This window comes from Grampus griseus, assembly GCF_964374135.1.
Source record: "Grampus griseus genome assembly, chromosome: X".
NCBI lineage: Eukaryota > Metazoa > Chordata > Mammalia > Artiodactyla > Delphinidae > Grampus > Grampus griseus.
In genome coordinates, this window is record NC_138999.1 from 88,566,049 (window position 1) to 88,574,654 (window position 8,606).

The 8,606-nt window shown below is 43.5% G+C and overlaps 1 pseudogene across 1 annotated transcript; it reads right to left on the reverse strand.

Annotated features, from left to right (window-relative positions):
- Positions 1–4,161: 4,161 nt before the first annotated feature.
- LOC309817580 (AFG1-like ATPase) lies at positions 4,162–7,060 on the reverse strand (annotated as a pseudogene). Its single transcript has 3 exons — positions 7,046–7,060; positions 4,851–5,477; positions 4,162–4,657 (listed from the first exon to the last, which is right to left on the reverse strand). The product of its transcript is annotated as an AFG1-like ATPase (transcript).
- Between the last annotated feature and the right edge of the window lie 1,546 nt (positions 7,061–8,606).

An 8,606-nucleotide genomic window follows, 5' to 3' on the forward strand; every position in this document is an offset into this window, starting at 1 on the left:
AAATAGCAGGTGGCAGTAGCGTGTTGGCAACGGTCGGCTGTTGAAGGGCTTTACAGGACTGGTGGGAGGTGGAAGAGAGAATGGGGCTCCAGAGCGGGGTCTTGGCGGCTGTGCCCAGTGTCATGGACAGGGTATGACAGGGAGTGGGAAAAGTTCTGGACAGACTCTACGGGGTGGGTGGGGGTGGAGGGTGAACACCCTACTCTCTGGGAGGGACCCCCCCCCCCCCCCGCCCCGGTCTGCAGTGTGGACACTTCAACCTACACTTAGGAGATACCTCAATAAACTCGATGTTCTTTTCGGGTCAACAGCAGATGGGACTGCTCTAGTAGTACATCTAAGTTTCACAAACATAATTAGTGTCTTAGTAAACAAAACATTGGCCTCATGTGCTCATTATCCTTGGCCTCATGTGCTCATGTGCTCATTTTCTTTGTGAAAGAAAAATGGAGGTGGAAGCCACCTGCTGGCCAGATCCAAGATTGCAGCTCTGAGGCTCCGACCAGGGAGCTTGGCCGAGGAGAGTGAGGACGAAGTTTGGGCTCTGGGTTAATGGTGTTAGCCAGTGTTTTCCGGAATTTTTCACTTGCTGGTGGCAATTTCTCTGTATCTACCATTTTTCTGGCATATCTAAATCTGAGATAGGAATCAAGCTCTGGTCTGATATGAAGATAAAGATTGTGAAGTGGAGTGTACAAGCCATAGGACATATAGAAACACACACATACACGCACCGTCAATTCAATTTTAAAAGCTACTTTGTTCTTCTATAAAATTGAATGTAATGAATGTTTATGACGTGAAGAATGTATGTGCACACATATGTGCACTATCATCTTCATCGTCAAGAGGGATTTTTGGGTGAGTACCCATGGGGCCACAATATCAGGGGAGTGTAAGATGCTCACTTCTCAAGCCTTGGAAGCCCATTTTCTCAAAGGGAGGCTGCCCTGTGTCCTCTCTCTCCTTAGGGCAAGGGATGTAACTTCATTTGAATCCTGCCACTTATCTGGAGAGGTGCTGTCGGTTCTATGAGCCTGAGCTTTGTTGTCTATGAAATGGGACTCGGGATCCTTTTGTCACACAGCCATCCCAAGGAGAAAATGAGAAAACCTGTTCAAAGTATATGGTACATTGTGGGACTTCAAGGGCTCTTTAAAAGTCAAGGCTCAGTAGCAGGGGCTGGCTGAGCCTTAGGGCTAAGGCAGGCACTGTGGAAAGGTGTTTCTCATTGTTTCTCCTAATGAGCATATAGATATCTTTATGAAGGAAGCAAATCTCTCTCTGGTATGCCTTGAGTTCAAAGTTTTAACGACAGAAGGATCTCTAGCTTCTTGGGAGACTCAGAAGCTCCTAAGAGCTGCCCAACATCGTGCCTCTGCGCCGACCCTAATCCAGTTCCCCATGCTGGGAAGACAGGCTTGCCTTTGACTCACCTGGTGAGCTCAGTGAGAGATGGCACCAGGGCAGCAAGCCGTAGTGTTTGCCTAACTGCTGCTCCTGGACTGCTCTGTATGTTAATACGTTTATAGGAAAATTCTAGACCTGTCTCCCATTCAACAGTGCAGGGGTCCTCAGATCATGTCGCACCAGGATTTCAGCCACCTGCTGCCTCCCTGAGAGGCAAAGATCCACAAATTACTACCATTTCTTTGACACACAATTATCCATTCTTCCTATCACTCATAGCTCAATATATATTGAGCTCAAAAACCCACACTGTTCATTGGAGGCATCCCATTAACTCTAAAGTGGAAATAAGAGGGAAATATGGGAAATTTCTTTCAAAGGTTAAATCTGAGATGACATGACTCCTGCAATATTAACTTTTACACTTTCAAGGAACTGAAGATGTAAAAGAAAATCCCTCTTTGGACCCCTTTTCCCCATTCAGTCACAGGCCTTCTCTCTGTGTCTGTCTCTGTCTCTGTTTCTCTCTCTCTCTCTCTCTCTCTCTGTCTGCCTCTGTTTCTTTCTCCCTTTCTCCCCCGTCCTTCAAAATCAAAGTTCCAGAAAGCATTTTCTGCATTCCCGGTTAACATTCTTCACTTCCCACTAACCTCTTATCTCACTGCACTATTGAATCTTGCAATGAACGTGCTCTCACCAAGGTCACTAGGTCCAGCTATTTGTATAAATATGTTAATACATGAAAATTGCCTTAATGACCTCCTAAATTATACATGCTATGCAGACTGCTTCTGTTACTTAACAACAAATCTTTGACAGTTTCCCAGGCTCTGGAGCGTGAGGTACAAACCCAAGCTGTCCTGTTCTCTAACTGTGTAGTCCTAGGCCAAGTTCTCCCCGTCCCTCAGTTTTTCATCTAGAAAATGGGGTTGAGCAACTGTATCTACCTCTTAGGGGTGCCTGGAGCATTAAATGAATCAATACAGTAAAAATCATTAGGAGTTTAAAAATTTAGCCATATTTATTTTATTTTATTTATTTTTTTTTTGCGGTATGTGGGCCTCTCACTGCTGTGGCCTCTCCCGTTGCGGAGCACAGGCTCCGGATGCGCAGGCTCAGTGGCCATGGCTCACGGGCCCAGCCACTCCGCGGCATGTGGGATCTTCCCGGACCGGGTCACGAACCCGTGTCCCCTGCATCGGCAGGCGGACTCTCAATCACTGCGCCACCAGGGAAGCCCGCCATATTTATTTTTTGCATATATCTTTATTATCATTACTATCCCCACAGGCACACACAAAAACATAGGATACAGAGTGGTGTTTATTCACAATCAATGACATTTGGAGTATACGGTTAGTGTGTGTGTTTGTTTCCTAGGGCTGCTGTTACTAATTAACAGGAACTTCGTGGCTTAGAACAACAGAAATGCATTATCCCATAGTTTTAGAGACCGGAAATCTGAAATCAAGGTGTCGGCAGGCAGCGGCCATGGCTCACGGGCCCAGCAGCTCCGCGGCATGTGGGATCTTCCCGGACCGGGGCACGAACCCACGTCCCCTGCATCGGCAGGCGGACTCTCAACCACTGCGCCTCCAAGGAAGCCCCAGAGGAGAATTCTTCCTTTCCTCTTCCAGCTTCTGGTGGCTCCTGGCTTCCCTTGGTTTGTGCCAGCATAACTCCAGTCTCTGCCTCTGTCTTCACATGGCCTTCTTCCCTCGGTGTGTGAAATCTCCCTCCTTTCTTTTATAAGGACATTAGTCATTGGGTTTAGGGACCATCCTAAATCCAGTCATCTCTTGAGATCTTTAACTTAATTATATCTGCAAAGACCCTATTTCCAACTAAGGTATGGGGGTGTTATGATTTCGAAATATTGGGGGCACCCAATTCAACCCACTACAGTGAGATAAGTTATAAAATTAAGTGTAAGATGAGATCTTATGATTTGTATGTAAATATATAAATGTATGCATACATGTATAAATATATAATACCTGCATAAGTATAATTCTGGAGGAATATAATGCAGATGAAAACATTAGAAGGGCTTTTTTTAAATAAAATATTTATTAATTTATTTAAAATAACAATGATAAAACCATTATATTCAACCTATAAAATTAACAGAAATAACATTTTTATGAAAATAATTATACTTCTAAAATGAAAATAGTAAGAAGAGTAGCATTGTTTTATACTTTGGGCAAATCTCTTTAATGTCTGGCATAATAGGAGATAGTGGAATTCTCATACCTGCTTCTACAGTCAGACTATTGTTATATGTTGCTTTGGTTGAGTCATATAAGAAAATCTAGCCTCACACAAATATGTAGCTGGAAAAGGGGAAAGTATTTTAACAGCCTTGTTAAATAGTTGTGGATTTTCTTCTTTGCTGCTACATGAAAACTCAGCAAGAACTTCCTTCCAAAGAGTTCACTATGGAAAGAGGGGGAAAAGAGTAACTTTACAGTGGAGACAAACACTACCTCAGACAAGTGTGATCAAGGTTAACATCAACAGTGTTAAGTCACATTGATCATATGTGCCCTTGATATGATCTGATGAAAAGAGCACTTGACCTCTGTGGTCTTCTTCCCAAAGCCCACAATTCCAGTCAAATCATGAGAAAAACATCAGACAAATCCCATTCGAGGGACAGTCTACAAAATAACTGACGAGTATTCCCCAAAACTGTCAGGGTCATCAAAAAGAAGGAAAGTCTGAGAAAGTGTCACAACTAAGAGGAATCTAAGGAGGCATGATGACTAAAGGTAATGTGGTATCCTGGATGGGAGCTCTCTCACATAGCTCTTCAAATGTGCAGTCGGCAACGGTTCCACAGGCTTTATTCAGCCGCAGCTCTCTGCCTTGCACTTTTAGAATCCTTGGTCTAGTTAAATCACTTTGTTTCTGAGCCAGCTCATCAAACAACTTATCCATGACAGCCTCCACATTAGCTTCACTTGTGAGATAGTAGAGTTCTCCTGCAGCAGGAAGTTCCCTTTTCCGATAATCTATCCCAGAATCTAGCTGGACCATATTACAGTATTCCAGAAAGAAATACAGCATTGCCCACATACATGCATTCCTCTCTCTCATTGCCTCAGAGACCTTCAGGACAGCTATGAATGGTACAAAGTTAGCTCTTTGGGGTCCATTTTAATAGAGAACATCTGGTGGCCTGTTGGATGTTGCCACAACAACGACCCCATTTTTTTTTTTTTTTCGGTACACGGGCCTCTCACTGTTGTGGCCTCGCCCGTTGCGGAGCACAGGCTCCGGATGCGCAGGCTCAGCGGCCATGGCTCACAGGCCCAGCCACTCCGCGGCATGTGGGATCTTCCTGGACTGGGGCACGAACCCGTGTCCCCTGCATTGGCAGGCGGACTCTCAACCACTGCGCCACCAGGGAAGCCCGACGACCTCCATTTTTGAACAGATTTTCAAAAAGCTGTTTCAGAATCATGGCATCAGCAATGTCAGTGACCTGAAATTCATCAAAGCATAAGAGACATGCTTCTTCACTGATTTCTTCAGCTATAGGAGCTATTGGATCGTATGATTTAGCCATGAGTCCTGGTTTCCTTTATGGCAAACTCTGTTTAAGGCGGTGTATTCTTTTGTGAGCATCTAGCATGAAACCATGAAAATGAACCCGTTTTTTCCTCTTCATTTCCACATAAGCATAAAACACGTCCATCATCATTGTTTTCCCTGCACCTTAGAAAGAAAAGGCCTTCTGCCTCTATACTGTATCCTTTAAGGTCCTCATGTAATTCCCGCAAACACTGTATGACTCTTCTGTGATGTTCATCGTCCTTTAGCTCACGAGCTTTGATCAGAAAGTCACAGAGGTCCAGTGGTCCATGACAAACAGCTAAAGCTTTTGAATAAACCTCTGTAGCAGCAGTTGGAGACATACTCTCGGGGGTCTGAACTGTATAGGCTTTACAAAAGGGGTTTCCAGGGGCGGTGACCGAAGGGGCGAGAGCAGCAGCCCAAGCCCTGCACCCAACACATCTTCCTCTCAGCCGGCTCGGCGCTAAGCGCCTAGAAGGGCTTTTCTTCAGATGGTGGGCCTTGAGGTATTATTATCTTATTTCCCTTTGTATGTTATCTATTTTTAACTGTAATAAATTCCCATTGCCCTTGAAATTATACAAAATATTAAAAAGGCTGGAGAAACATAAACATTTTCTGCTCCAAGCACAGGGAAGTTATCCACTTTAGTAGGGGAACATCCCTGAGGCACAGGAAGGGAGACAGAATGTTGCAGGAGCCCCTTCCACAATATAACAGGACACAGGTCTCCAAATTCCAAACCACACTGATTAAGATCTGTTGTTTAAACTTTTGCCCAGCTAACTGAGAAAAAACCATGGGACGTTAGTTTTATTTCGCTGTGCCCTGATGAACAGTAATGTTGAGGGTCTTATCAGATGAGAAGCACTAGTGTGCACTAGTTAGGTGTGGGGCTCAGCTGCCACGCAGAACTGGTTCATATCTTAATCTTGTGACTGGCTAGCACTGCCATCACTGTGCCTCAGTTCCCTGATGGTTACAGTTCAGAAACAGTAGCTTCTCCTCACAGGACGTGGTGGGAATTAAATGACCAAGTATAGGTTTAGCACTTACAACACTGTAGGGCCAGAGGAAGTCAGTAATAATATTAACCATTCTTATTATTATCATACCTAAATTGACCATTAGTGCTTAAGGCCATTTTATTATTATGTGGGCTTATACTGATTGGCTTGAATTGACCTCCATAATATGATGTTTGTAGAAAAAAAGCAGTTTACAAAACCGTATGTAGGGTATCATCTCATTGCTCATCTTAAAAATGCAGGTTATATTTGCATAACAAAATTTCTGAAAACAAATATACACTCACCTCTTAAGAGTACTTATCTATGAATAGTAGACACCAAGGTTTTCTAATGATTTTTGCTCTTTTTATCTCTTCTTGAGATCCCCAAAGTAACATGGGGTTATAGATAGTTTAAGAGAAAGGGACATTTGACTAAATGGGATCACAGATCATTATGGAACAATACTTAATTATCTATTTAACCAAAGTGACAATAAAAGAATTTAAAAGCAAATACAGCAGGTTACATAGTTGTGAGCAAAACGTAGCTATTTTAATACTGAGAAGACTGTTTTCTTATGTAATTAAAGACATGATAAACGCAACATGAAGCACAGGAAATTATTTTGGAAAGAGAAAAACTATCACCTTTCTAGGCAGATTATTTAAAAGGTACAGAAAAACCTTTCCCAATCTCTTATCAAGAGCAGACCTACAGTCAAAGAAACCCTGTCTTCATAGCAGATGAAAGAAAATTAAGTTTTATTTTAACATAAATATACTATTGATATTAAAGCTTATTATTTAAACATTTATGGAAGATTGGCTCAAGATGGGGGAGTAGAAGGATGTGTGTTCACCCCTTCTTGCCAGAGTACTGGAATCACAACTATCTTCTGAATAACCATTGAGAGGAAGACGCTGGAACCCACAAATAAAGATACCCCACATCCAAAGACAAAGGAGAAGCCACAATGAGATGGTAGGAGAGGCACAATCATGAAAAAATCAAATCCCATAATTGCTGGGTGGGCGACTCACAAACTGGAGAACCATTATACTACAGAAGTTCTCCCACTGGAGTGAAGGTTCTGAGCCACGTGTCAGGCTTCCCAACCTGGGGGCTCGGCAACAGGAGAAGGAATCCCCAGAGAACCGGACTTTGAAGGCCAGCAGGATGTGATTGCAGGACTTCCACAGGGCTGGGGGAAACAAGAGACTCCACTCTTGGAGGGCACACACAAAGTCTCATGCGCACCAGGACCCAGGGGAAAGGAGCAGTGACCCCACAGGAGACTGAACCAAACCTACCTGCTAGTGTTGGAGGGTCTCCTGCAGAGGTGGGGGGCGGCTTTGGCTCATCGTGGGGGCAAGGACACTGGCAGCACCAGTTCTGGGAAGTACTCTTTGGTGTGAACCCTCCCGGAGGCCCCCATTAGCCCCACCAAACAGCTTGCAGGCTCCAGTGCGGGGTTGCCTCAGGCCAAACACCAACATGGAGGGAACACACCCCTCCCATCAGCAGACAAGTGGATTAAAGTTTTACTGAGCATGCCCTGCCTACCCACCACCAGTTCCACTCATCAGGAAGCTTGCACAAGCCTCTTAGATAGCCTCATCCACCAGAGGGCAGACAGAAGAAGCAAGAAGTACTACAATCCTGCAGCCTGCAGAATGAAAACCACAACCACAGAAAGTTAGACAAAATGATTATGTCCTAGATGAAGGAACAAGATAAAACCCCAGAAAAAGAACTAAATGAAGTGGAGATAGGAAACCTTCAAGAAAAAGAATTCAGAATGGTGAAAGTGAAGGTGATCCAGGATCTTGGAAAAAGAATGGAGGCAAGGATGGAGAAGATGCAAGAAATGTTTGAAAAAGACCTAGAAGAACTAAAGAACAAACAGAGATGAACAATACAATAACTGAAATTAAAAATACACTAGAAGGAATTAATAACAGAATAACTGAGGCAGAAGAACGGATAAGTGACCTGGAAGACAGAATGGTGGAAATCACAGCCGTGGAACAGAATAAAGAAAAAAGAAATGAAGACAGCCTAAGAGACCTCTGGGACAACATTAAACACATCAACATGGGCATTACAGGGGTCACAGAAGGAGGAGAGAGAAAGGACTCAAGAAAATATTTGAAGAGATAATAGCTGAAAAATTCCCTAACATGTGAAAGGAAACAGTCAACCAAGTCCTGGAAGCGTAGAGTTCCAGGCAGGAAAAACCCAAGGAGGAACACGCCGAGACACAGTGATCAAACTGACAAAAATTAAAGACAAAGAAACAATACTAAAAGCAAAAAGGGAAAAATGACAAATAACATACAAGGGAACTCCCATAAGGTTATCAGCTGATCTCTCAGCAGAAACTCTGAAAGCCAGAAGGGAATGGCACAATATGTTTAAAGTGATGAAAGGGAAGAACCTATAGCCAAGATACTCTACGCAGCAAGGCTCTAATTCAGATTTAATGGAGAAACCACAAGCTTTACAGACAAGCGAAAGCAAAGAGAATTCAGCACCACCAGACCAGCTTTGCAAAAAATGCTAAAGGAACTCCTCTAGGTGGGAAAGAGTCTAGCAACTTAA